This window comes from Saimiri boliviensis, chromosome 12 (genome assembly GCF_048565385.1).
Source record: "Saimiri boliviensis isolate mSaiBol1 chromosome 12, mSaiBol1.pri, whole genome shotgun sequence".
NCBI classification, from domain to species: domain Eukaryota; kingdom Metazoa; phylum Chordata; class Mammalia; order Primates; family Cebidae; genus Saimiri; species Saimiri boliviensis.
The window spans coordinates 25,815,914-25,840,736 of NC_133460.1; the positions used below are offsets into that span (position 1 = coordinate 25,815,914).

Below are 24,823 nucleotides of genomic sequence, written 5' to 3' on the forward strand. Positions count from 1 at the left end.
CTCTCCAGAAACTAACCCCCTCCTTACTCAGGGACCAAAACTGTCTTTGTAGGATTATGACTTAGGAGTCATGTAGCCAGAGGTCACAAGATTTGTAACTTCTCCAATTGCTTCTATAGATAACATCACTATTATCAAAACCTAAGGTTGATCTTTGAGGTATTTTTCAGATTTTGCATTCTGGTGACTTTACCTGCACTTGCGACTCACACCATGGAATGAATTCAGTGTCTTCTGTGATGTGCCCAGCCCCCAACCCAGGAGCTGCTTCAGTGCAAGAAGACAGGTTTGGCCCCCTCCCCGCCCATGATTTCATCCCTGATCCAAACAATCATCATTCCCCATTCCCCAGCCCCTTCCTGCCAAACTATCCTAGAGAAGCCCTGGCCTCTGAGCTTTGTGGGAGGCTGATCTGAGTAATAAACTCCCGTCTTCTGCTTGGCTAGCTGTGTTTATTAAATGTTCTTTGTTGCAATACCACTGTCTCAGTGAATCAGCTCTATATGTGCAGTGGGCAGGAAGAACCGGTCAGGTGATTACACAAAGAATGAGGGAATTATTCTGAAACTGAGAGTGGGCAGAGGCTGAAGAGAATTTGAGGAGAATTTTGGAGATCATGATGGGGAAAACTGAAGTCATTTTGAACAAACCTAGTAAAAATCTGGTCTTTAAGGGTGCTGCCAGTGAGGGCTATAAGGAAGTGAGGAACATTTTATTGGAAATTGGAAGGAAAGGAATCCTAGTTATGGAGTGGAAGAAAGCTTAGCAGAGTTATCTATTCTAGCTCCTTGGAAAGTGGAACTTCTAAGTGATGAACTTGGATATTTAGCTGAGGAGATGTCCAAGGGAACCTGAATTGCAGCCTGGTTCCTTCTTGCTACTTACAGCAAAATGCCAGAAAAGAGAGATAAATTGAGAGAAGAACAGTGAAACAGAAACACTGTGCTTGATTTGGGAAATTCTCACTTTATCCAGGTGGCAAAAATGCTAAAGAGAAAAGACTGCATGTGAAAGTCTGGCAGAGCAAAAAAGCCAAGGGTGTGACTGCACAAACTTCTGCCAAAACCTCAGAAAGACCAAAAGGTCAGAGTATTCAGTCATGCAAGGGGGTTTTTCAAGTTGAGGTTAAGGGTGTGCCTCACGGATCTTCTGGGCCAAACTGGAGGGTTTCTAGACTTAAGGTTGATGTCCTTAGAAGTCTCAGCAAGAGACAAAAATAGAGAAGGGGTTATCCTCTAACCATGTGTGGGTGTGGGTTTTGTCTAATGGAAGGAACCCTAATATAATACACAAGACTATGAAATTCTTAAGAAAATAATTTCAGCAGAAACACTATCAGCTTGGACTAAAAGAGTCCTATAAAAGACAGAGAGTGTAAAACAAAAGAAGCCTGCTGGACCCCTGAAACTGCTGGCAGGAAGCAGGGCAAGAGAAAACTACAGCTGATCCTTGAACAATGTGAGTTTGAATTGTGTGGGTCCACTTACAGCTAGATTTTTTTCAGTAAAAGTTGCATTGGGTGTCCTGCCTCTCCTGCTCCTGCTTCCATCTCCTCCACCTCTTCCACTTCTGCCACCTCTGAGACAAGATCAACCCTTCCTCTTTCTCCTCCACTTCCCCCTACTTAATCAATGTGAAGACAGTGAGGATGGAGACCTTTATAATGAGCCACTTCTGCTGAATGAATAGTAAATATATTTTCTCTTCCTGATGATTTTCTTAATAATATTTTCGGCCGGGCGCGGTGGCTCAAGCCTGTAATCCCAGCACTTTGGGAGGCCGAGGCGGGTGGATCACGAGGTCGAGAGATCGATACCATCCTGGTCAACATGGTGAAACCCTGTCTCTACTAAAAATACAAAAAATTAGCTGGGCATGGTCGCACGTACCTGTAATCCCAGCTACTCAGGAGGCTGAGGCAGGAGAATTGCCTGAACCCAGGAGGCGGAGGTTGCGGTGAGCCGAGATCACGCCGTTGCACTCCAGCCTGGGTAACAAGAGCGAAACTCCGTCTCAAAAAAAAAAAAAAAAAAAAAAAATTTCTTTTCTATAGCTTATTTTATTGTAAGAATATAGTATATAACACATATAACATACAAAACAGTTGTGTTAATCAATGGTTTGCATGGCCAGTAAGGCTTCCAGCCAATAAGCTCCTAATAGTTCAGTTTGGGAGAAGCCAAAATTATACGTGGATTTTCAAATTTTTGACTGTGTGGGAGATCTGTGCCCCATCCCACACATTGCTCCAGGGTCAACTGCACTCAGTTGTGCCACCTTTCACAACAAAGGATGAATGACGAGGGCTGAACCAAGATCTCAGAGGGTCAAAACCACAGCAAGCAAGTCTTGGCCAATGGGCACCCCTAATGGGAGATAACATGAAGGAAAGAGCCAGCTCAGGGTCTTTTAAAAATTTTTAATTTTAAGTTCAGGGGTACATTTGCAGGCTTGTTATATAGGTGAACTTGTGTCATGGGGGTTTGTTGTGAGTTTATTTAATCACCCAGGTATTAAGCCTAGTACCCTTTAGTTATTTTTCCTTATCTTCTCCCTCCTCCCACCCTCCATGTTCTAAGAGACCCTTGTGTCTATTGTTCCCCTCTACACGTCTATGTGTTCTCATCATCTAGCTTCCACTTATAAGTGAGAACATGTGGTATTTGGTTTTCTGTTCCTGTGTTAGTTAGCTAAGAATAATGGCCTCCAGCTTCATCCATGCTCCTGCAAGGGATGTGATATGGTTCCTTTTAATGACTGCATAGTATTCCATGGTGTACATGTACCACATTTTATTTATCCAGTCTATCACTGATGGGCATTTAGGTTGATTCCATGTCTTTGCTATTGTCAATACTGTTTCAGTGAACATATGTGTGAATGTGCCTTTATAAAAGAACAATTTACATTCCTTTGGGTATACACCTGGTAATGGGTCAAATGGTATTTCTGTTTTCAGGTCTTTGAGGAGTTGCTATACTCTTCCACAGTGGTTGAAGTAATTTACACGCTCACTAATGGCATGTAAGCGTTCCTTTTTCCCCACAATGTCACCAGCATCTGTTATTTTTTGACTTTTTAATAATAGGCATTCTGACTTGTGTGAGTCATTGTGGTTTTGATTTGCATTTCTCTAATGATTAGTGATGCTGAGCTTTTTTTCATGTTTGTTGGCTGCATGTTGGTACATTAATTTTGTATGTCTTCTTTTGCCCACTTTTTAACAGGATTGCTGAGGTTTTTTTTTTTTTTTTTTTTTTTTTCTTTTTTTTGTAAATTTGTTTAAGTTCCTTATAGATGGGGATATTAGACCTTAGTCAGATGCAGTTTGCAAAAACTTTCTCCCATTCTGTAGGCTGTCTGTTTACTCTGTTGATAGTTTCTTTTGCTGTATAGAAGCTCTTAAGTTTAATTAGATCTCATTTGTTAATTTTTGTTTTGTTGCAATTGCTTTTGGTGTCTTTGTTATAAAATCTTTGCCCATTTCTACGTCTTAAATAGTATTGCCTAGGTTGCCTTAGAGGATTTTCATAGTTTTGGGTTTAACATTTAAGTGTTTAATCCATCTTGAGTTGATTTTTGTGTATGGTATAAGGAAGGGGTCCAGTTTCAATCTTCTTCGTATGGCTAGCCAGTTATCCCAGCACCATTTATTGAGTAGGGAATCCTTTCCCCATTGCTTGTTTTTGTCAGCTTTGTCAAAGATCAGATGGTTGGAGGTGTGCAGTCTTATTTCTGGGTTTTTTTATTCTGTTTCATTGGCCTATGTGTCTGCTTTTGTACCAGTAACATGCTGTTTTGGTTACTATATCCCTGTAGTATGGTTTGAAGTCAGGTAATATGATGCCTCCAGCTTTGTTCCTCTTGTTTAGAATTGCCTTGGCTATTTGGGGTCTTTTCTAGTTCCATGAAGATTGTCAATGGTAGTTTAATAGGAATGACATTGAATCTATAAATTGCTTTGAGCAGTATGGCCATTTTTACTGTATTGATTCTTCCTATTCATGAGCATGGAATGTTTTCCCATTTGTATCGCCTCTGTTTTCTTTGAGTAGTGTTTTGTAGTTCTCCCTGTAGAGTTCTTTCATTTCCCTGGTTAACTGTATTCCTAGGTTTTCATTTTTTGGGGTGTGTGTGTGTGTGTGTGTGTGTGTGTGTGTGTGTGGCAGTTGTCAATGGGATTGCCTTTCTGATGTGGCTCTGGGCTTGACTGTTGCTGTGGGTATAGGAATGTTAATGACTTTTGTACATTACTTTTGTATCCTGAGACTTGCTGAAGTTGTTTTATCAGCTTAAGAAGCCTTTGGGCAGAGACTAGGGGGTTTTCTAGATGTAGGATCATGTTGTCTGGAAACAGGGATAGTTTAGATTCATCTCTTCCAGTTAGCTTGGATTCATCTCTTCCAGTTTGGATGCCCTTGATTTATTTCTGTCACCTGACTTCCCTGGCCAGGACTTCCAATACTGTGTTGAATATGAGTGGTGAGAGGGAATCCTTGCTTTGTGCTGGTTTTCAAGGGGAATGCTTCTAGCTTTTGACCATTCAGTATGACGTTTGCTGTGGGTTTGTCATAAATGGCTCATTATTTTGAGGTAAGAGGCCAGGGTCTTTACTCTCTTGGCAGGTTTGCCTCATGTGACAGCTCCTATTAGGAAGTTCTCTCCATGAGGAACTCTTCCTCCCAGTTGCAGCCCCACTGTGTCTTCTCTGCCATTCAGAGACCCTTGGCCAAGCCCTCTCCTATAAAGTCTGCATCTCAGCTTGAGGGACCTCTTCTCTGGCCACTTCATCTCAGCCCCAGGGGTGGTGGCTGCTCTTTATACCTGACATTCTGATGTTATTTCAAGTTCTTGAGACCTTGACACTCTTGCCTCAGAGCTAGTCAATTCTGCTGCTCTCTGCCACATAACAGTCCACAGAGGTCTGGATCACCTTGACATTTGATGAAACATCATCGTAGCCCACGGCATTGACAGCATTGTGCTGATGAGATCTGAGGAGCAGGAAGTAGCAAGTTCTTTCGATGCCTTAGTTACATATATGCAAATTAGAGGGTAGGAGATAAAACCATTCCAGGTGCCATTTCAGTATGAGTCAGGGCTCAATCAAGTCAGGAGGGAGAAACCACACAATAATTTGAATGCAGGGAGTTTAATATAAATAATCATAACTGAGGAATGGAGAGATTGGGTAGCAAAAAATAAAGAGAATGCTAAAGAGCACAGGGTTGGCAGACATAAGGAACGGCCTCTACTTCTGGGGCTGATATAGAACACTCGAGATAATAGTCCGTTACATTTGGGAGATCACGTGTGATTGCAGGGGTCCTTCTTTCTGAGGACCTGGCCTCTTTTTCAGTCAAGGGATTTCAGGTCCCAAAAGTGTCTCAGGACCAGAAACTGGGCAAAAATTTATGTTAGAGCTGAACATTAGTGTCTTCTACCCCCAAAGTCGTATGTTGAAGCCCTAACCCAAATGTGATGGTATTTGGAGATGGGGCCTTTGGGAAGTAGTTAGCATTAGATGGGGTCATGAGGGTGGGGCTATCATGATAGGATTAGTGCCCTTAAGAGCTAGCCACCATATACCAACAGAAGCTGATAGTGTGGACAGGTGGCCTGACTTGCAGAGAGGTATGGACATGAGGTGGTATTTATGGAATTCCTAAGAACAAGACAGGAGGGCAGTCAGTGAAGGCATTGCTCAATCTATACAATCAAAAGAAAGCTGGGATGATGGGCAGAAGGCTGAGGACAGCCACTTCAATAAAAAGTCAAAATTTGTCTTAGCATGGTCTGCCATGACAGAATACTATAAACCAGGCAGATTAAACAACAGGAATTTATTTCTCACAGTTCTGGAGGCTGGGAAGTCCAAGATCATGGTGCCAGAAAGGTGGATTTTATTCTGAGGTCTCTTCTCTTGACTTGCAGGCTGCCACCTCTCACTATGTGTTCACATGAACTCTTCTTTTTGCATGAGTCAGGGGAGAAAGTAAGAAAGTTCTGTGGTATTTCTTAATCAGTCACATACCCTGAGTTGACCTGATATCCATGAGACCAGTGCTGGACTTTGCCTTACAGAACTGTCAGATAATAAATATAGGTTGTTTGAGACAAAAATAAAAAGAAATGTATCCATTGCCAAACCCCATGTTATAAGGACTCACCCCTAGATTTTCTTCTAAGAGTTTGAGCACTTACAGTTAGGAGTTTGATCCATATTGAATTAATTTTTGAATATGGTGTGAGGTAGGGTTAATTATTTTGCATGTAGACATCTACTTGCTCCCGGATCATTTGTTGAAAAGACAATTATTTTCCCATTGAATGGCCCTGGCACCCTTGTTGAAAATGAACTGAGCATAGACAGATGAGTTTATTTCTCAACTCTTAATTCTATCCCATTGATCTACATGACTACCCTTACGCAACAATACTTTTTAAATGTAAATGCAATCATGTCACTTCCTTACTTAAAACCCTCCAGCAGATTTGATTTACAATTAGAATAAAATTTCATGCCTCGGTTACAGAGCTCTAGATATTTGGCCCCTTTCTATCTTGGCTTCAGCCAGAGTCCCAGTTTCTAGTCTGAAAATTTGCCAACTTTGTGCCTTACCCTCTTTACACTACTGCTTCCTGTCAGAATCTTCTTCTGCCTGATCCTCCTACAGCTATATTCCTCCTGTTATTCAGACCGGAGTTGAAATGTCTCCTGTTAAGATACCACTTCATACCCACCAAAAAGGCAGCCCACTTGCTCTCTGTTAACCTGTTTTACATTCCTCAATAGCATTTATTACTTTATATATTTGATTTTATTGCATTTTTAATTTTCTTCCTCTGCTAGAATGCAAATACCATGACAGTATGGACCTTGTCTGCCTTGTTCAGCTCATGTTTCCCACAACCAACAGAGTACCTAGCTCCAAGTAGCCACTCAATAAAATGAATCTGTTGAAATGGAAAATGCCCACATTTCTTAGGTGGTGTTCTGGTCTCTCTCACGGCCATTTGCTGAATAGCAATCCCTGAGAGCAGGCTAATTTTAAAGGGAGTCACACTGACAAAGAACAAACAAGTACAATTGCTCCATGGTGTAAAGCATATTAAGATCATGTGATAGTTGATTTTAGGTCAATTTGACTGGATTAAGAAATATCTAGATAACTGGTAAAGCATCATTTTTGGGTGTGAATATGAGGGTGTTTTCAGAGGAGATTGGCTGTGAGTTAGTGGACTGAATGGGAAAGATCCCCCCCTCACTGTGGGTGGGCCCCATTCAATCAGCTAAGGACCTGGATAGAGGTAGAAGAAAGGGGAATTTTTTTTTTCTCTCTCTCTCTCGGAGCTGGGACACTCTTGCACTTGGACATCAGAACTCCAGTCTTTGGACTCCAGGACTTACAACAGTGGCCCCCCTGGGTTTTCAGGCCTTTGGCCTCAGACTGCAAATTAATCATTGGCTTCCAGGTTCTGAGGTTTTAGGATTTAGACTGACATCCCAGGGTCTTCATCTTGCAGATGTTCTGTTGCATAACTTCTTAGCCTCCATAGTCACATGAATCCATTTCCCTAGTCAATCCCTTCTCATACACCTCTATTTCTATCCCTACTCTAACTCTATCATCTCTAACTCTATGTCTCTCTCTAGCTCTATCACTATCTCAGTTAGCTCTATCTCTATCCCTACCCATACCCCTACCCCTGCCCCTATCTCTATCTCTACCTATCTCTATCTCCATCTCCATCTCTCTATCTCTATCCTATTGGTTCTATCTCTCTATAGAACCCTAATACAGATAGATATGATTCTCTTTTATTTCTACGGCTTTTGTCTGGAAATAGATATTCTGAAAACATGTCCATGCCCTCAAGTTATTCTTTACTATTGCTGCATTCTTATTTATGTTCACATTTGCAATCGTATTCCTCTTATATGAATAACAGATCAGCAATAACTTTTCCTCTTGTATTCAGAATCATTACAATTTCAAAATCTCTTCATGTATCTTCAAAACCTCTTTTATGTATAACTGCATATATTAATCACAACGCTGGTTATTAATGACAAAACAGATTGAAACAATGGAGCTGTTGAAATTAAGGCATTCTGAGAACAGCTCATATCTTCTTCTAAAGTTTGAGCAGAACTTTGCTCACCCATCTTTTAGATCAGCTTTGAAGAGTAAGATGATTCTTGGAGATTATCAAAATGACCCTAAAAGATTACCAAAAATGCAATGCCCAAAATAAATCAGGGAGGATCTTGACAAAAAGTCAGGACAGAGACAAAGTTGGACAGAACACAGGAAACAATGAGAAAAAGTGTAAAAAAGGCACAGAACACCATGGTAGAGGTGGGACTAAAAAGTTAGGAGACTGTTCCTCACTCCTACCTTTCACCCTCCCACTATAGACATGAGCACAGGTGCACACACACACACAGACACACACACGATTCAATGAAATTTTTTTTTTTAACTAATGAAAAACTGTATTTACTTAGAAGCATTCAGAATGTCAACAAAACTGAAACCACCTTTGTAAAATCATGACAGCAAGAGAAATCTGACAAAGCTGACTCCATCTTGCTTTCAAGCTAGCCTTGTTCATTCCTAGGTGTAGGCCAAGCCAACTTTGGGAGGAATTTAGTTTATGGTTTAACTGGTAAGAGCCCTTCCCAAAACTAAACTGCCTTTGTAAAACTAATAAAAGTCCATAAGATTAGTGTTATTTGCATCCAATAGTATCGAATACTAAACACATTTAATAAAGAGATCTTCCAAACAGGCTTTGTGTGGGCAACAAGGCCATTTTATTTCATGCTTGGGTGCAAGCCGGCTGAATCTGAGAAAGGACAGGCGAAGGGAGTAGGGGTGGGAATTGGTTTTATTGGTTGAGGCAATACTTTAGGGGGTAGGGCTGTTACAGAGTAAGATTAGTTATGGTGGTGGGGGTGGGGGCAAGTAGCATATATTACCATAAGTTCAGTTACAATGGTGGATGGGGTAAGGTGTGAGAGCAGTTAAGATGGCAGGGTGGGGTGAGGAGTACTCACATTATCATAATGACAGTTAAGATGGCAGGGCGGGGAGAGAAGCTCAATGTCCAGGGTAAGCTCCGGTGGCAGGGATAATGGCGAATGCAGGCAGGGGATGGAGGGTGATCAGCCTAGGAAGGCAGGACTTCAGACTTTCTGGGTCCAGGCATGGAGGCCTGACAATTAGGACTGTGAGAGTGGCCTGAATCTTGCTAAAATGTAGATATAGTTAAACAAGCACCAATTAGTGTTCTGGAGGTTACAAGATTTGTAACTTCCCCAATTATTCCTGCAAATTATATCACTTTTGTAGAACCTAAGATTGGCCTTTTGAGATGCTGTTTCAGACTTTTGCATTTCTCATGACCAGAAGGCTCCATTCAGATCTGTCAGTCAAGACTCAGGCAGTCCTGTGGCCACCACCAGAAGCAGACTCAGCACATGAGGACCATTTTCCCATACCTGTATGATTACATTCCCAACCAATCAGCAGGACCCAGTCTCTAGTCTCCCACCTGCCAAACTATCTTTAAAAACTCTAGCCTCAAAATTGTGGGGAGGCTGATTTGAGCAATAAAAAAACTGGTCTCCCATTTACCTGAGTCTACATGTATTAAACTCTTTCTCTATTGCAATTCTCCTGTCTTGATAAACTGGCTTCATCTGGATAGTAGGCAAGAAAAACCCATTGGGCAGTTACAAATTAGCAGCAATGCAGCAACTTTTTCATTTTTTTTTTCAATGAGAGTGTTATTCAGTTAACAAACAATTATTTTATACAAGCCACATCCAAGCAAACCGAAGATGAAGAAACCATCATCCCTATATGTAACTGATTTGTACTGTGCACCAACAAGAACCTGCTTTAAATTTCCATGCCGATTTAAAACCTACATACTGTACCAGGCAAGGTTAGAGTCTATTGAAAATATCATCAGGGCTATCTAAAGACAAATTAGGTAGTGTGTTGGCTATAAAACAAAGACACTGTACAGTTTAAAAACAAATTTTACGTATTTCAATTGTTTTTAAAATGAGTGAGCTGTATACAGAGGGGTTAAATGCTTTATAGACAAGAAAAAAAAACTGGGCTAGAACCAATTTATTCATCATCATCATCATCTTCATTTTCTATATTTCTCCTCCTCCTCTTCATCTTCTTTCTTTTTTTCTTTGCTTTCTTCAGCCTTGATGACTCCCTTTATGGGAGGCTTTCCTTTAGCTTGGTATGCAGTCATTTCCTTTTTGTATTTTTCCTTCAGCTTCTCAGCTTTCTTTTCCTAAGGTTGCTTGTCATCTGCAGCAGTATCATTATTCCCGAGAAAAGAAAAACAGCTTAGAGCATTCTGAGTTATGTGAAGTATGCAAAATCCATCCGGTCCACAGAGACATAAGTATGGGACTTCAGTCACGCCCTGTACACCCATGCCCGGGGGCAATTGTTTAAAGACACCTTGTTCCTATCTACCTCACCCATTATCTTCATGTTCCTGGAATTTGAATTATCTTCATGTTCCTAGGCACAGAACAATGTATAGACAATCAATAGCTTATGTTACTTTAATGTAAATTATTGGCAAACAACTTAAAAACTTCCTCTTCTTTTCCTTTAAAAACCTACTTGTAACAGAGTGTATATCCACGGCAACTTGAATCTGTGCTCCCAGGTTGCAGTCCTCAAGCTTGGCCCAAATAAACTCTCTACTTGTATTAATTGTGCCTCAGCTTCTTCCTTTCACACCAACTCCACTTCTCTCCCAGCTTCTCTGCAACATCCCCAAAGGATAGTCCAGATGGTTTCCTTTGACTCTGGAGCAATAGAATAGAATAAGAAAAATGCCTGAGGAGTCCTCTTGTGCACACTGAAATTCCTGAAGTTGTTATTTGTTTCTCCCTTAGGAGCAAGACAGGTTTTCATTTCTCTTTTATATCAGGCTTTGTCTGCCTTTGGTATGTCTTCAGGTTTTTCCTTTCCCTTTAGCAGATAGGGACTGCCACATCTCTGACCACTTCTCAATAAACTGTGAGAATCTGACTGAAGTGTCTGGGTGCTTCTTCTGCTCCTCCAGGCAAGTTTGCACAAAGAATGCATATGATGACATTTCACCTCTCATCATCTTAGGGTCTTCTTTGCCTATGTTTAGTTATTTCTCCCAGTGTCCATTTGGCTCTCACTTGCCCTGGCTTACTCTATGGAGCTCCATGTTCTGCAATTGAAACTGCCTTTGCAAAAATTGTAACTGAGACACTTATTACAGGAAAGACAGCTGACCTGATTCCACCTTGCTTCTAACCTCCAAGCAGTCCTTGTTCATTCCTGAGTATAGGCCTGACTAACTTTGGGAGGAACTTAGTTTATGGTGTAGTTTTGAAACAAAGGTAACAGCCCTTTACCAAAACAAACCACTTTCCTGCCTGGGGACTAGACTGCCTTTGCAGGATTAACAAATTAGCTGCAAGGTTAGAAATGGTTCAGTTTTTGAGGTATTTTGCAGACCCTGCATTCAATGAATCAGCTCACACCACCCAGAATGATAAAACTGGCTCATCTGGTCTTGTGGCCCCCACTCAGGAAATAGACTCAGCACAAGAGGACAGCTTCTACTTGCTGTGATTGACTCTCTGACCCAATCAGTCAGAATTCATGACTCACTAGCCCCTACCCACCAAATTATCTTTAAAAATTCCCAGGCACAATGGCTTACACCTGTAATCCCAACACTTTGGGAGGCCCAGGCGGGCAGATTACTGGAAGCTAGGAGTTCAAGACCAGCCTGGCCAACATGGTGAAACCTTTTATCTACTGAAGATACAAAAATTAGCTGGGCATAGTGGTGCTTGCCTGTAACCCCAGCTACTCAGGAGGCTGAGGCATAAGAATTGCTTGAACCTGGGAGATGGAGGTTATAGTGAGCTGAAATTACACTCCAGCCTGGGCAAGAGAGACAGACTGTGGCTCAAAAACAAAACAAAACAAAACTCCAATCCCTGAATTCTTAGGGAGACTGATTTGAGTAATAATAAAACTCGGTCCCCTGCACAGCCAGCTCTGCATGAATTACTCTTTCTCTATTGCAGTTCCTCTGTCCTGTAAGTTGGCTCTGTCTAGGCAGCAGGCAAGATGAATCCACTGGGTGGTTATGTCAGAGGTGTTTAAACCAGAGCGACTCCATCTTGTATAGGGTCTGGGTAAAATAAGGCTGAGACCTACTGGGCTGCATTCCTAGGAGGTTAGGTATTTGTAATTACAGGATGAGATAGGAGGCTGGCACAAGATACAGGTCACAAAGATAAAAGGATGCAGTGAAGAAGCCAGCCAAAAATCCACCAAAATCAAGATGGTGGTGAAGTGACCTCTGGTCAACCTTATTGCTTATTATATAGTAATTATAATGTATTAGCATGCTAAGAGACATTCCCACAAGCACCATGACCATTTAAAAATACCATGGCAATGTCAGGAAGTTACCCTATATGGTCTAAATAGGGGAGGAACCCTCAGTTCTGGGAACTGCCACCCCTTTCCCAGAAAACTTATGAATAATCTCCTTGTTTAGCATATAATCAATAAATAACAAAAAAAAAAAAAATGGGCAGCCAACAACCCCCGGAGCTGCACTGCCTATGGAGTAGCTATTCTTTATTCCTTTACTTTCTTTTCTTATTCTTTTTTTAAAGACAAGGTTTCACCATGTTGGTCAGGCTGGTCTTGAACTCCCAACCTCAGGTGATCCACCCGCCTTGGGCTCCAAAGTGCCTGGATTACAGGCATGAGCCACCATGCCTGGTCTATTCCTTTACTTTCTTAATAAACTTGCTTTTATTTTACTCTATAGATTTGATTTAAATTCTTTCTTGAACAAGATCCAGGAACTCGCCCTTGGGGTCTGGACTGACCTTCCTTTCTGGTAACATCTTCCTGATGAACCATGAAGGGACTATACTGAGGAGACCCCCGACCCAAAGGAACTAGACTGCAGCACCAATTGGCTAACTTTGGGTACATGGTGAGGCACATTTTATTCAGGTAAAGGATGAGATTGGGTTAGAGGCCCAATTTAGGAGGGTTAGGTCTCTCCTAACACAGGGAGTGTTAAAGGCCCCTCTTAATAAAAGGCAAGGATGCCTGACTGAACTTGGACTTAAGGCCCAACTTAGGAAGGCTAGAGTCCTTCCTAAGATTTAGGCGATTAGAGGCCCCTCTCAGTAAAGTTCTTCTTGGTTAAAAATGGATTTGGCACTATGGGATGTTAACTATTATTCTCTCTGGATTAATCTGTGTTGCACTCTTTGGTGATGGCTGTGGATGAGACAATTAAGCATGTACAGGACCAGGGACATGGAAAGCTTCTTTCTCCTCAAAGGGGGACAACTGAGAGCTGATAGGAGTGCTGGAAAAGGCTCCTTTGTGACTGACAAGCAGCCACCTGAACTGGTTCAGTGTCACTGGAATGGGTGGGTCTTTCTCTGGCCTCCATGAGCTCTTTGCTTTCCCTACCCCGCTGCAGGCAATTCTTTTCTCCCTTCCCTCTCTCTTTGCACAAACTGGTTGCAGGAATGGTAAAAATCACCATCTCTTGCATTATCTCTTGCAATTTTAATTAATGAGAAAAAGGATTTCTGAGACTAGTCTTAAGCTGTAATGAATATGGTATACTTTGTGCTATAAATTTGTCTTTCTGTATCATTCTACCTCAGGGGAGAACATGTGCTTAGGATCCCATAAAACCACTGTTTAAAACACTCCGGCAAAGTGGTCAGAAACAAACTTTGCTGCAGGTCCCTGAAACAAAAAAAAAAAAACTGAATGATGTTTCCCTCTCATCTTGTTCTGTATTCTACAAGCTTGATCTTGTAACCATGGGGCATTAGTTTCTCTTGGTTTCTACCATCCAGAGAATAGGAATTTTGTTCATATGATAGTCCTAAAAATTGTCTTGAGCAGTTAAAAGTTTTTGCAAGCTAAAAATTGGGTGCTTCTAGGCTCCTTCTAGGAAGAGTAGTGGAAACTGCCCAATGCTGTAGCTTAGTAGCTAAGGGTTTGTCTTTTCACAATGGGTGCCCAAGTTTAGGGTTCAATTCCTGGCCTAGGGAATGAGTACTTTTTGGTTCATATATGTGTGAATCTTGCCATTTGTTGATTTTCTGCCCCTCCATGAACAACTTCTGACTTCCTTCTTGAATTTTGCTTTCTCTGAGCTACCTTTGGAAATTTTAGATTTTGTAAAAACTGCTAACCATCTCTTTGAAAAAACCTTGTCAACTTGTGGTTAAGTAATAACCTTAATATAGGCTTATTGGTTTTGCCTGTGAGGTTATTGTTGGTAAAGTTCAAAAGCCAGAAATATTGGCCATTTGGCTGGGCTGAGATCAGTAATAAGAAATTTAAAAGGACTTTTTCAAAAGAGTGCCATGGTTAAAAGTCAGCTTAATAAAAAGTGGGTAGCCAAGCTCTACATTTATTTAAAAGGCCTTTATATTTCTTCTCTTCTTGCAACATTTTTTTTCTGGAAAAAAGTTTTTTTTTTCTTCTCAGATGAATAAACTGTTTTTTTTCCATTTTTGTCTTCTTGCCACTCTTGAGTCCCTTCGTGGTTCACCAGGAAGATATTAGCAGAAAGGGATACTCAACTCTTTGCATGTTTGGATCAGAAAGGCATGCTCTTGGCCCCCTGGAAGATATGGAAATATCCCCACTCACCACTGAGAGATAAGACTCCCACGGGAAATGGGCTGATTCCCTCTTTTTGGGATCCAGGATCTGGTATAAATATGGGACCCTCATTTTTGGGGAATCTGTTCTGCATTCCATCTGTGACTGCTTATGAGGCCCTGGAAGCTGCATACTTTAAAAAGAAACTTAAAAGCTGGCAAATGAAAAATCTTACAACTACTGGATCTTTTGTCTGTTTATTTAAATGTGTTGTATGTGTGATGTGTATATATGAAAGAGCAGTTTATTTAAATGTGTTGTACCTGTGATGTGTATATATTATTTCCCAAAGATTATTTGATTTAATCTTTGGGAAATAAAGATAGTTTTACAGATTATGGGTAAAATAAAGACATTTGGTCTAAATTATGTTGGTTGTTGCATGCTTTAAGGTCAAAAGCTTCTTTGACTTTTAAAAATTGTTCTAGTACCTGCTTTGGAGCCATTAGATTCTAAGTAAGGCCTGAGGACATGTGGAGTTAGTTAGCCATGCCTCCTGGCTATGCGATAAAGAGTCAGACCTTATCTACACTTCTGTCTGGTGTCTTAAGCTCCACAGCTGGTACATAATTAGAATCATTTGCTTAACAGGTTTTTTGCCAAAAGTAAAAGTTGCTAAGAGTTAACATTGTAACATGTAATTAAGATTACTAGAGATATACCAAGCATGGTGGCTCATATCAAGCACTTTGGGAAGCTGAGGTGGAAAGATCCCTTGAGCTCATGAGTTTGAGACTAGCCTGGGCAACATGGCTAAACCCTGTCTTTATAAAAAATACAAAAATTAGCCAGGTATGGTGGTGCTTGTCTGTAACCCCAGCTACTCGGGCAGCTGAGGTGGGAGGATAGCTTGAGCCCAGGAAGTGGAGGTTGCATTGAGCCGAAATTGTGCCACTGTACTCCAGTCTGGGTAATAGAACCAGACCTTGCCTTAAAAAAAAAAAAAAAAGGAAAAAGGACTACTAGGGAAACAGTTTTACATGCAAGGTATGCAAACAAAGTGACATGTATTTTTGGTAAAATATTATAAGAATGCATGGGAATATGGGTTTTTTTTGGGCCTAGTTTAGAGGGTTAAAGGATTGTTTTAAGTTAGATAAGATAAAGCTAAAGGTTTGAGCAAGTTGTGGAAGGTTTGTGAAAAATGCTTGTTGTACAAGAAATTCTGTGTGAACATATTGGCTAAGTTAAAGAGGTATTATTCAGTTTTTTTCATAAATTGAACATTGGAATAAAAACAAAACAGGCTTTTCTTAAAGCACTGATCTACTCTTTAACAAAAATTTGTAAAGGGTTATAAAAGATTTGTGAGACTGAAATATTTATGACTATCAAGCAGAACAGGAGTCAACTGAATGGAGTAAACTAATAGAAGTCTGAAGTAACCTTTTCGACATTTTGCTTAAAATGTCGCTGATTATTTGTTTTGTTTTTCACAATCAAGAAAACTTTTTTTTTAATACTCATTTTCATCCTGTAAGGCAACTTTTCTTTTATTTACAACTTGTAGCAATTGAGTAAAGTGTACGCTTGTAAATGAAATTTGAAGCATATTTCTCTCAACTTGTTTTCTCCAGAATTTGTGAACTATTTGTAAGCATTCGTAAGGCAACATAGTTGCTTAAGTGCAATAAAAATCTGTTATCTTTTACAACTGGACACAGTTGGAAGAACCAGTTATTTTACCAAGGCTTTGAATGGAATGGCATGCTTTCAAATAGAAGCAAATTGCTTTAAGGAATCAAATCTGACTTACAGAGAAAACAAAAGCCCCTTGTGAAAACTGGCCTCATACCTTGTTTACACAGTCCCTGTACAGGGTTCTCTATTGTGTGATAAGTAAAGAATGCAACTTTCTGGCAGGCCTAGGAGCCCCAATATCTTGAGACCAAAGGAGGAGAGGAATTTACCCAACTTATAGGTATTTGATGGCACCAACCTATGGCTGGTCTCAGCTTTAAAAAAAGTCTTATCTATAAGTCCTTATAGAACAAAATTCATAAAAGCCAATTAAACAACAACAATAACAACAACCACAACAAAAAACCTATGTGAAAAATATTTTTTGCTGCACTTTTTACAAATAATCAGGCCAACTATAAAACTAAAGATTATTTTAGAAGCAAATCAGTCTATGATTTGTCTTTAGTAAAAATGGGAGCCTGAAGAGAGAAAAAATTGTGTTTTAACTATGGTACACCTGTTATTAGATTCAGTCTCATCAGTTATTTTTAAGCGGTTTTTTCCCCCTTCAATTTAGACTCACCCTTTTTACTACTGCCAACTAACCAGTGATCTCTGGCTGCTGCTCAGAAAAAAATAACAGAAATGGGTAATGTATAAATCTGGATCAATATTCTAATTCTGGGCACATAATGGAACATACAGCATGTACAGCAACTTCATATCAGCTTGGTTCCAATAGCTGCCCAGTTCATGGAAAGCCTTCTAATTTAGTTTACTCGGGATAATTTTACTTACCTTGCTTTACTGTTGTGGAATATACTGCTGTTGTACTCTTTGTGTGGAAGTACAGAATAAGTTTACTCAATGTTTTCTTAAATTGAATACTTACTAATCTTCCAGATACCACTTTTGCCTTCAGGAGTTATAAATGGCCCACACCATAGTGATGCCTTCTGACTGAGATCCTCTCTATCCTGAATACAAGAGACCATAATAGTTAGGCAGGAATAGCATAGCCCTTATTTGGCCTGAAGAAATTACAGAAGGTGCATCTTCCTCCCTCTACTACCCTTTGGATTAGGGGTTCCCTTGTAGAAGGGAAGAGGCAACTATGTCAGAGACATTTGAACCAGAGTGACTCCATATTGAATTGGGGCTGGGTAAAATAAGGCTGAGACCTACTGGGCTGTATTCCCAAGAAGGCAGGCATTCTAAGTCACAGGATGAGATAGGAGGTTGGCACAAGATACAGGTCACAAAGACCTTGCTGATTAGAGAAGCTGCAGTAAAAAAGCTGGCCAAAACCCACCAAAACCAAGATGGCAATGAAAACGACCTCTGGTCATCCTCACTGTTCCTTATATGCTAATTATAATGCATTAGCATCCTAAGAGACAGTCCTATCAGTGCCATGACAGTTTACAAATGCCATGGCAATGTCAGGAAGTTACCCTATATGGTTTAAAAGCGGGAAGGACCCTCAGTTCTGGGAATTACCCACCCCTTTCCTAGAAAACTCATGAATAATCCATTCCTTGTTTAGCATATAATCAAGAAATAACTGTAAGTATTCTCAGTCAAGCAGCCCAAGCTACTGTTCCACCTACGGAGTAGCCATTCTTTATTCGTTTACTCTCCTAATAAACTTGCTTTCACTTTATGGACTTGCCCTGAATTCTTTCTTGATCAAAGTCCAAGAACTCTCTCTTGGGGTCTGGATCGGGAACTCTTTCGGTTAACAGTTCACAATGGATGGTTTTTATACATTAATTGCTTTGAAGACTGCTTGTTTATTTATTCAACATATATTTAATATGTTTTTCTAGTGGTTTTCAACGTAACTCTAAAGAGTATGCTTTTACCTCTTTTTTGACATGATTTTTAGAAAATATTTATTGTGCTTCCAATACATCTAATTTTTTTCATGAGTTTTTCCACATTTATGAGGAATATGGTCATATTCATTCACTCTCTCTTACCGTGTTCAGTCGCGCCAGATGACAGGTGAGGTCACAGCCTGGCGACCAAAAGGTGCCGCTAACTCCCCTGCTCAAGCTGACTTTCTCTTGAGGGTCCAAGGTTAATTGTGAGAATTTACGTCCGCACGGCACACTCGCATCCCCCCCACCTGGAAATATGTCTTAAGTTTCATAACTGTCTTACTAGCGAGGTATTTTCGCTGGGAGTGAGGCGGCCTCCGCAAAGCGCCCAGTGGGCCAGCGGCTGAGATAACTTTCCAGGTTTGCAGGCAGGCAGGTACAAAGGCCCTTCCCTCCAACCACGTGGTCTCGCTCTTGCATAAAAACAAACGCTGAGCCCAGCGCATGCGCCGCAGGCCTTCCGCGGAAGCCCGAGTCTGAGTCGCTACTGGGGGCGGCGTCTATGGCGGGCTGAGGGCGCAGGCGCTGCGGCCCGCCGAGCTGGGTTCCTAGGCGGCTGGTGGCGGCAGCGTCTCCGTTTCCGTGTGGGCGGCCGCGCGGCCCTAGGTGAGTGTTCGGGCGGCCCGGCCTCGGGCGGGGGGTGTCGAGGCAGGCTCAGGCTCCTTGGGCGGCCGCGGCCCCATGGCTTGGTCTCGCCGCGGTGATTGAGCCTGTCCGCGAGGGCAGACTGTAGCGGGTCTTAAAGCCAGGCGCTCCGCTTCCGGCCGCTTCACCTGCGACCGGAAGTAGCGCCGCTGAGCGCTCACCTGGGAAGGCCGGAGTCCCTGGCCGGCCAGCGATCCAGCAGCCTCTCCTGCTTTGTATAAGACCCCTGCGCGCAGGATCGGTTGGGTCCCGTTTGATCTCGATTGAAATACTGGAGCTGTTGTTGTGAAGAGCGTCGGGCTAGATGTACGTCCGACGTTTTGGGCGTAGATAGAGTCAAGTTAGAGTTCGGGCGGATGAGGCAGGCCGCCTGTAGAGCTGCTGTTACGGGACTTGGCTCGGCGTCTTCACTGCTGTCATCCTGTGACAGGCTGCCCTCGCTTTTCTCCTCAACTGTCCCCATCATCTTGCTGCTCCGCCTGCTCCGGTCCATGATCTGCGCAGTTGTCCAAGTGGTCTCAGGCATAAAGTAGGTCATGCCATCATCACCCTACTTAGCAATTTCGGAGTCATTCCATTGCATGGGGAGTGGAATCCGTGCTCGTGTTTTCCCAGGCCTCGTGGGATCGGGCACTTGCCTGTCCCCTTTCAGCTTAGCTGTGCCTGCGTCCGACCAGCTCCCCAAACCAGACCCAGTTCGCCCCTGGCTGTGGGAGCCCCAGTGCTGGGGGGAGGACGGTGGGTACTATTGTCCCAGATGATTAAACCTTAGAAGATACTCTGCAAGACTTAGGAACGGAGCTCTTCTTGGCTCTTCTTAACTCAAAAGTTAAGTAAATTCTCTTTGTCAAAGTGAAAAATTCTGTCTGTGTTCCAGGCTTCTTGCATTGTCATAAATGCACCAGCTCTTTCTAGTCTTAAAAGTTACACACCAGGCCGGGTGTGGTGGCTCACACCTATAATCTCAGCACTTTGGGAGTCCAAGGGGGGTGGATCACGAGGTCGAGAGATCGAGACCATCCTGGTCAACATGGTGAAACCCCGTCTCTACTAAAAATACAAAAATTAGCTGGGCATGGTGGCGCGTGCCTGTAATCCCAGCTACTCAGGAGGCTGAGGCAGGAGAATTGCTTGAACCCAGGAGGTGGAGGTTGCGGTGAGCCGAGATCGTGCCATTGCACTCCAGCCTGGGTAACAACAGCGAAATTCCGTCTCAAAAAAAAAAAAAAAAAAAAGAAGTTACACACCAGTTGTTGAGAGGCTGAGGTGGGTGAATCACCTGAGGTCAGGAGTTCGAGACCAGCCTGACCAACATGGAAAAACCCTGTCTCTACCAAATACAAAAAATTAGTCGGGCATGGTGGCACATGCCTGTAATCCCAGCTACTCGGGAGGCTGAGACAGGAGAATCACTTGAACCCAGGAGGTGGAGGTTCCTGTGAACTGAGATTGTGCCATTGCACTCCAGCCTGGGTGACAGGAGTGAAACTCTTGTCTCAAAAAAAAAGAAAAGAAAATCACACATGTTGTTTCCTTACAAGACGTTCGCTTTACATTCGACCTGATTGACTCCTGACTCAGATGTCACTTTATCGGAGAGATCTCCTTGACCCTACACCTACCTCCACAATTTCAATTAGGTTTTTCTTATTTTGTCAGAAAGTCTTGTACTTTCCTCTTAACAGCAGTCACCACAATTATATTTGTATGTACACACATACACACACACACACACACACACACACACACACACACACGTAGTTTTAAAATGTCTGTCTTTCCCAAGAGACTGTAAGCTCTATGGAGACAGGAATTAGTTAACCTAGTACATTGCCTGGTGTAATTGACTCTCTCAGTAGCTATTTGTTAGATGTATGATTATTTGACTTCTGATATGCTTTAACCTGATAAGAGCCTTCTGATTTCCAACTCCTACTCCCAGAAGACTTGGTTTTTTGGCCATTGCCAGACACTAAGTAGCTTCTAACCCCTTTCTTTCATTTCCAGGCACCTTCTGTTTTTTTTTTTTTTTTTTTTTTTTTTTAAATCTTGCCCAGTTTGGACCCTGAAGTCAGTTACTTCAGCTGCACTTCTCAGCATCTTCAACCCCATGACACTTGTGCTCTATCACTTCTGCTCTGAAAACCCTCAATAGTGCCATATACCCCAGGACTGCCAATTACTGAAAGAGGAGATTGTACAGCCCTGGAGATTGTTGGCAATCCATGGCTTTGTGGGGCGGGGAGATCCTCAGGTAGGTCCTCCACAGCGATCTTCAGTGTTTGTTCTCTGTCAACTCCCTGTTCTCTTGTACAGGACATTTATTTTAGACTGTTAGTCTCCAGGCCCTGTCCCACCTTTATCTCCTGACTCAGGAACTGCCCAACTTGCTACTTTGTGGGCTATTTTGTCTATGATCCACTTCAGCTTCCCTCCTTTCCACATACAAATTTAGATCTATCAGGAGTCCTCCTTCTGCCAGAGTCTGAGAAAGATGTGTTGTGCCTCCTGTTCATTTCTGTTCGGGACCTTCCCCTTCTGCTGTCTCTTCTGGTGCGCCTTTCTGTGTGGGTTATCTTCTCTCTCCCTCTAGCCATGATATGCTCTAGTTTTTCTTCCCCTAGTTCTCTCCCCGTGCCATAATTACTTTTATCACTCTAGCTGTCTCCCTGTCACAGGCAAGCTCCTTAAAGAACAGGCCACTCCCTGTGGCTTCCATTTCCTCATCCACTCATTTCACACCAACTACATTTCAACTACTACAGTATGATTTTTGGCCCCATTGTTCCACTGAAACTTTTTTTTTTTTTTTGAGGCAGAGTTTGTTCTTGTTGTCCACTGCAACCTGTGCCTCATGGGTTCAAACAATTCTTGTGCCTCAGCCTCCCGAGTAACTGGGATTACAGGCATGTGCTACTACGCCCAGCTAATTTTTGTATTTTTAGTAGAGACAGGGTCAGGCTGGTCACAAACTCCTGACCTCAGGTGATCCACCTGCCTCAGCCTCCCAAAGTGCTGAGATTACAGGTGTGAGCCACCGCTCCTGGCCTGAAACTTCTTTTACCAAGATAAATGGTGACCTGTTAGTATCCAGATTCACTCAGCTCTTTCTAATTCATTGGACCCTCTTTCTCCTTTTTTATTATTTGAAGTTTTCCCCAAACTTCATTACTTTTAACCTTGCCTTTACATTACAGTACTATTGTTTTTGATATTAATTTACAAAAATAAAAAAATTGATTACTTAATATTTTTGGTTGAACTGACATCCTTTTTTCTTTCTTTCTTTTTTTTTTTTGAGACGGAGTTTCGCTGTTGTTACCCAGGCTGGAGTGCAGTGGCGCAATCTCGGCTCACCGCAACCTCCGCCTCCTGGGTTCAGGCAATTGTCCTGTCTCAGCCTCCTGAGTAGCTGGGATGACAGGAACGCACCACCATGCCCAGCTAACTTTTTGTATTTTTAGTAGAGACGGGGTTTCACCATGTTGACCAGGATGGTCTCCATCTCTTGACCTTGTGATCCACCCGCCTCAGCCTCCCAAAGTGCTGGGATTACAGGCTTGAGCCACCGCGCCCAGCGACATCCTTTTTTCTTAAAAAATTCTCATATGTATGCAAATAAGAAAAATGAAAATAGAAAATAGAAAAATTCTCATATGTGTACAAATAAGAAAAATGTTAACTGCCGGCTAGTACAGAGACTGAGCTGGAATCCTGCTCCCTCTCTTGGAAACAGAGGTGTGCCGAGCCTTCCTCTTGAAAATAATCAGCAGGCCCCAAAGGATGAACTTTCTCACTGTGTAGTTTACTTTTTGACCTTTCCAATGTTGGCCTCCTCCTGCCCTCTAAAATGACCTCGGGTACCTGTTAGAGCCTAGGGAACCCTGGAACTTCTCACTCTGCTGATGTGTCCACGTGTCACCCAGACTTTCCTGTGTGCTCAGTTTGGCATTTCTGACTGGGTGCTGCACACGGTACTGATTACATGTAAGCTGCTTGCCAGTCCTGCTTCCCATCTGGTTCCTTTTTGAGAGTCATTTTTGTGACTGAATTCACTAGTGACTCATTTGTCCATACCAAACTTTTTATTATTTTAGACTTAGCTCTGAACCTCCCTTTCTTTCAGTAGATATTGAGCACCTCCTATATATCAGACCATGCATGGCTGATGTGTTCAAATCTTAGCTCCTCTGTCATATTTCTTGGGCCCGGGACACTGTATATAGTTCCCTCAATGCTCATGTGACCTCCTGTCTGTGTCCTGGGCTAGCTGACCTGCCCTGCTCTGTGGTTACTGACATACTACTTCTCCAGTAGATAGCCACTTGGGTGTAGATGATTCTGAATTCTTTGTATCCCAGTGCTTTATTGCTGGGCTTATTTTATTTAATGAGTAATGAGTGGGGCCCATTGGGGGCACTCGTCATTTCACAGAAAAGTTATAGTGCTCAAAGAAATCTTAGTTTATTCACAGTTAAAGGAACAGCAAGACTGGTCTCTTGGTTATTGTGTTTAATATATTTATTAGATGTGATAGTCGTATAGGTAATAAAGTGAATATATTATACTTAAAGCAGCAAGTCCTGAGTATGTGGAGTACAATGTGAAAGTTCCCACTTACTTTTCCCTGTGCCTTCTGTTCCTCCTCCTGACTTGCAGGCTTAGTTTGTATCCTGCCAGATCATTCTGTGTGCAGGGTATGTTTTTCAACCTAAATGTGTTCATACCATGAATTTTTTCACTTAACATGGCCTTTGTATCAGTACTACAGAATATGCTTAGTAGCTATATTAAACTATTAAAAATGTGCTCCACTAAACATCCTTGCACCTGTGTGTGACTAGTTCTCTGAAGTAAATACCTAGAATTGCTTGACAAAAGTCATGTGCATTTAAGATTTTGATAGATATTGCTAAGTTGTCCTCCTAAAGGGCTTTACTAATTTATATTCTCAGCAGCAGCATGTAAGGGGAGATCCTCCTCCTTGTCTGTATTGGATTTATCAGGCTTTACATTCTTGCCAACCTGATGGGTGAGAAATTATACTGTATATTGAAATGGAGTTATTTTTGAGGGTTTTTTTTTTTTTTTGGTGATTGACTCTTACTCTGTTGCCTACGCTGGAATGCAGTGGCAAGATCTTGGCTTGCTGCAACCTCCACCTCCTGAGTTCAAATGATTCTCCTGCCTCATTCTCCCAGGTAGTTGTGATTACAGGTGCCCGCCACCATGCCTAGCCAATAACTGTATTTTTAATAGAGACGGGGTTTCACCATGTTGGCCAGGCTGGTCTCAAACCGCAGACCTCAAGTGATCTGCCCATCTCAGCCTTCCAAAGTGCTGGATTACAGACGTGAGCCACCGTGCCTGGCCTATTTTTGAGAATATTTTAATTAATCTTTTAAAAAAAACTTTTATTTTACAAGGTCTTGCTCTGTTGCCCAGGCTGGAGTACAGTTGTGCTATCATTGCTTACTGTAGCCTCCATCTCCCAGGCTCAAGCGATCCTCCTGTCTTAGCCCTTTAAGTAGCTGAGGCTATAGGTGCACACCACCATGCTGCTTAATTTTTTAAATTTTTTGTAGAGATAAGGTCTTACTATGTATTCCAGGCTGGTCTCGAACTGAGCTTGCTGTGTTTCCCTGGCTGGTCTCTGTCCTCCTGCTTTGGCCTTCCAAAGTGCCCAGATTATAGGAGTGAGCCAATGTACTTGGCCTAATTAGTCTTCTGAGATTCTGATTTATTCAGAGTTCCTACTTACTGGATAGGTGTTCTGCCTAGGAGTTTCTAGTCTCATATTCATACAGAAGCTCTTTCCTAACATCACTGTTTCCTATACATTACAGTTGATCT

At 42.1% G+C, this 24,823-nt stretch overlaps 1 protein-coding gene and 1 long non-coding RNA gene across 8 annotated transcripts in view; one reads left to right on the plus strand and one right to left on the minus strand.

Moving 5' to 3' along the window:
- LOC120367402 (uncharacterized) overlaps positions 1 to 18,794 on the minus strand; it is a 42,628-nt gene extending 23,834 nt beyond the window's left edge. The window contains exons 1-3 of one of the 2 annotated variants that reach the window (XR_012512795.1): positions 18,425 to 18,794; positions 17,335 to 17,419; positions 2,113 to 10,855 (exon numbers count right to left, since the gene is read on the minus strand). This is a non-coding gene — a long non-coding RNA (uncharacterized LOC120367402). Of the gene's footprint in view, positions 1 to 2,112; positions 10,856 to 17,334; positions 17,420 to 18,424 lie in introns of those variants that run through there. The other variant, XR_012512794.1, reaches the window with a different exon arrangement.
- Positions 18,795 to 18,845: 51 nt separating this feature from the next.
- Positions 18,846 to 24,823, plus strand: part of LOC101042488 (DNA excision repair protein ERCC-6) — a 91,038-nt gene continuing 85,060 nt past the window's right edge. For 2 of the 6 annotated variants that reach the window (XM_003929984.4, XM_010340601.3), the window contains exon 1: positions 18,846 to 18,931. The gene's annotated coding sequence lies outside the window, so the exon portion shown is untranslated. Of the gene's footprint in view, positions 18,932 to 19,070; positions 19,500 to 20,977; positions 21,225 to 24,823 lie in introns of those variants that run through there. The other 4 variants (XM_074382114.1, XM_074382115.1, XM_074382116.1 and 1 more) reach the window with 4 other exon arrangements.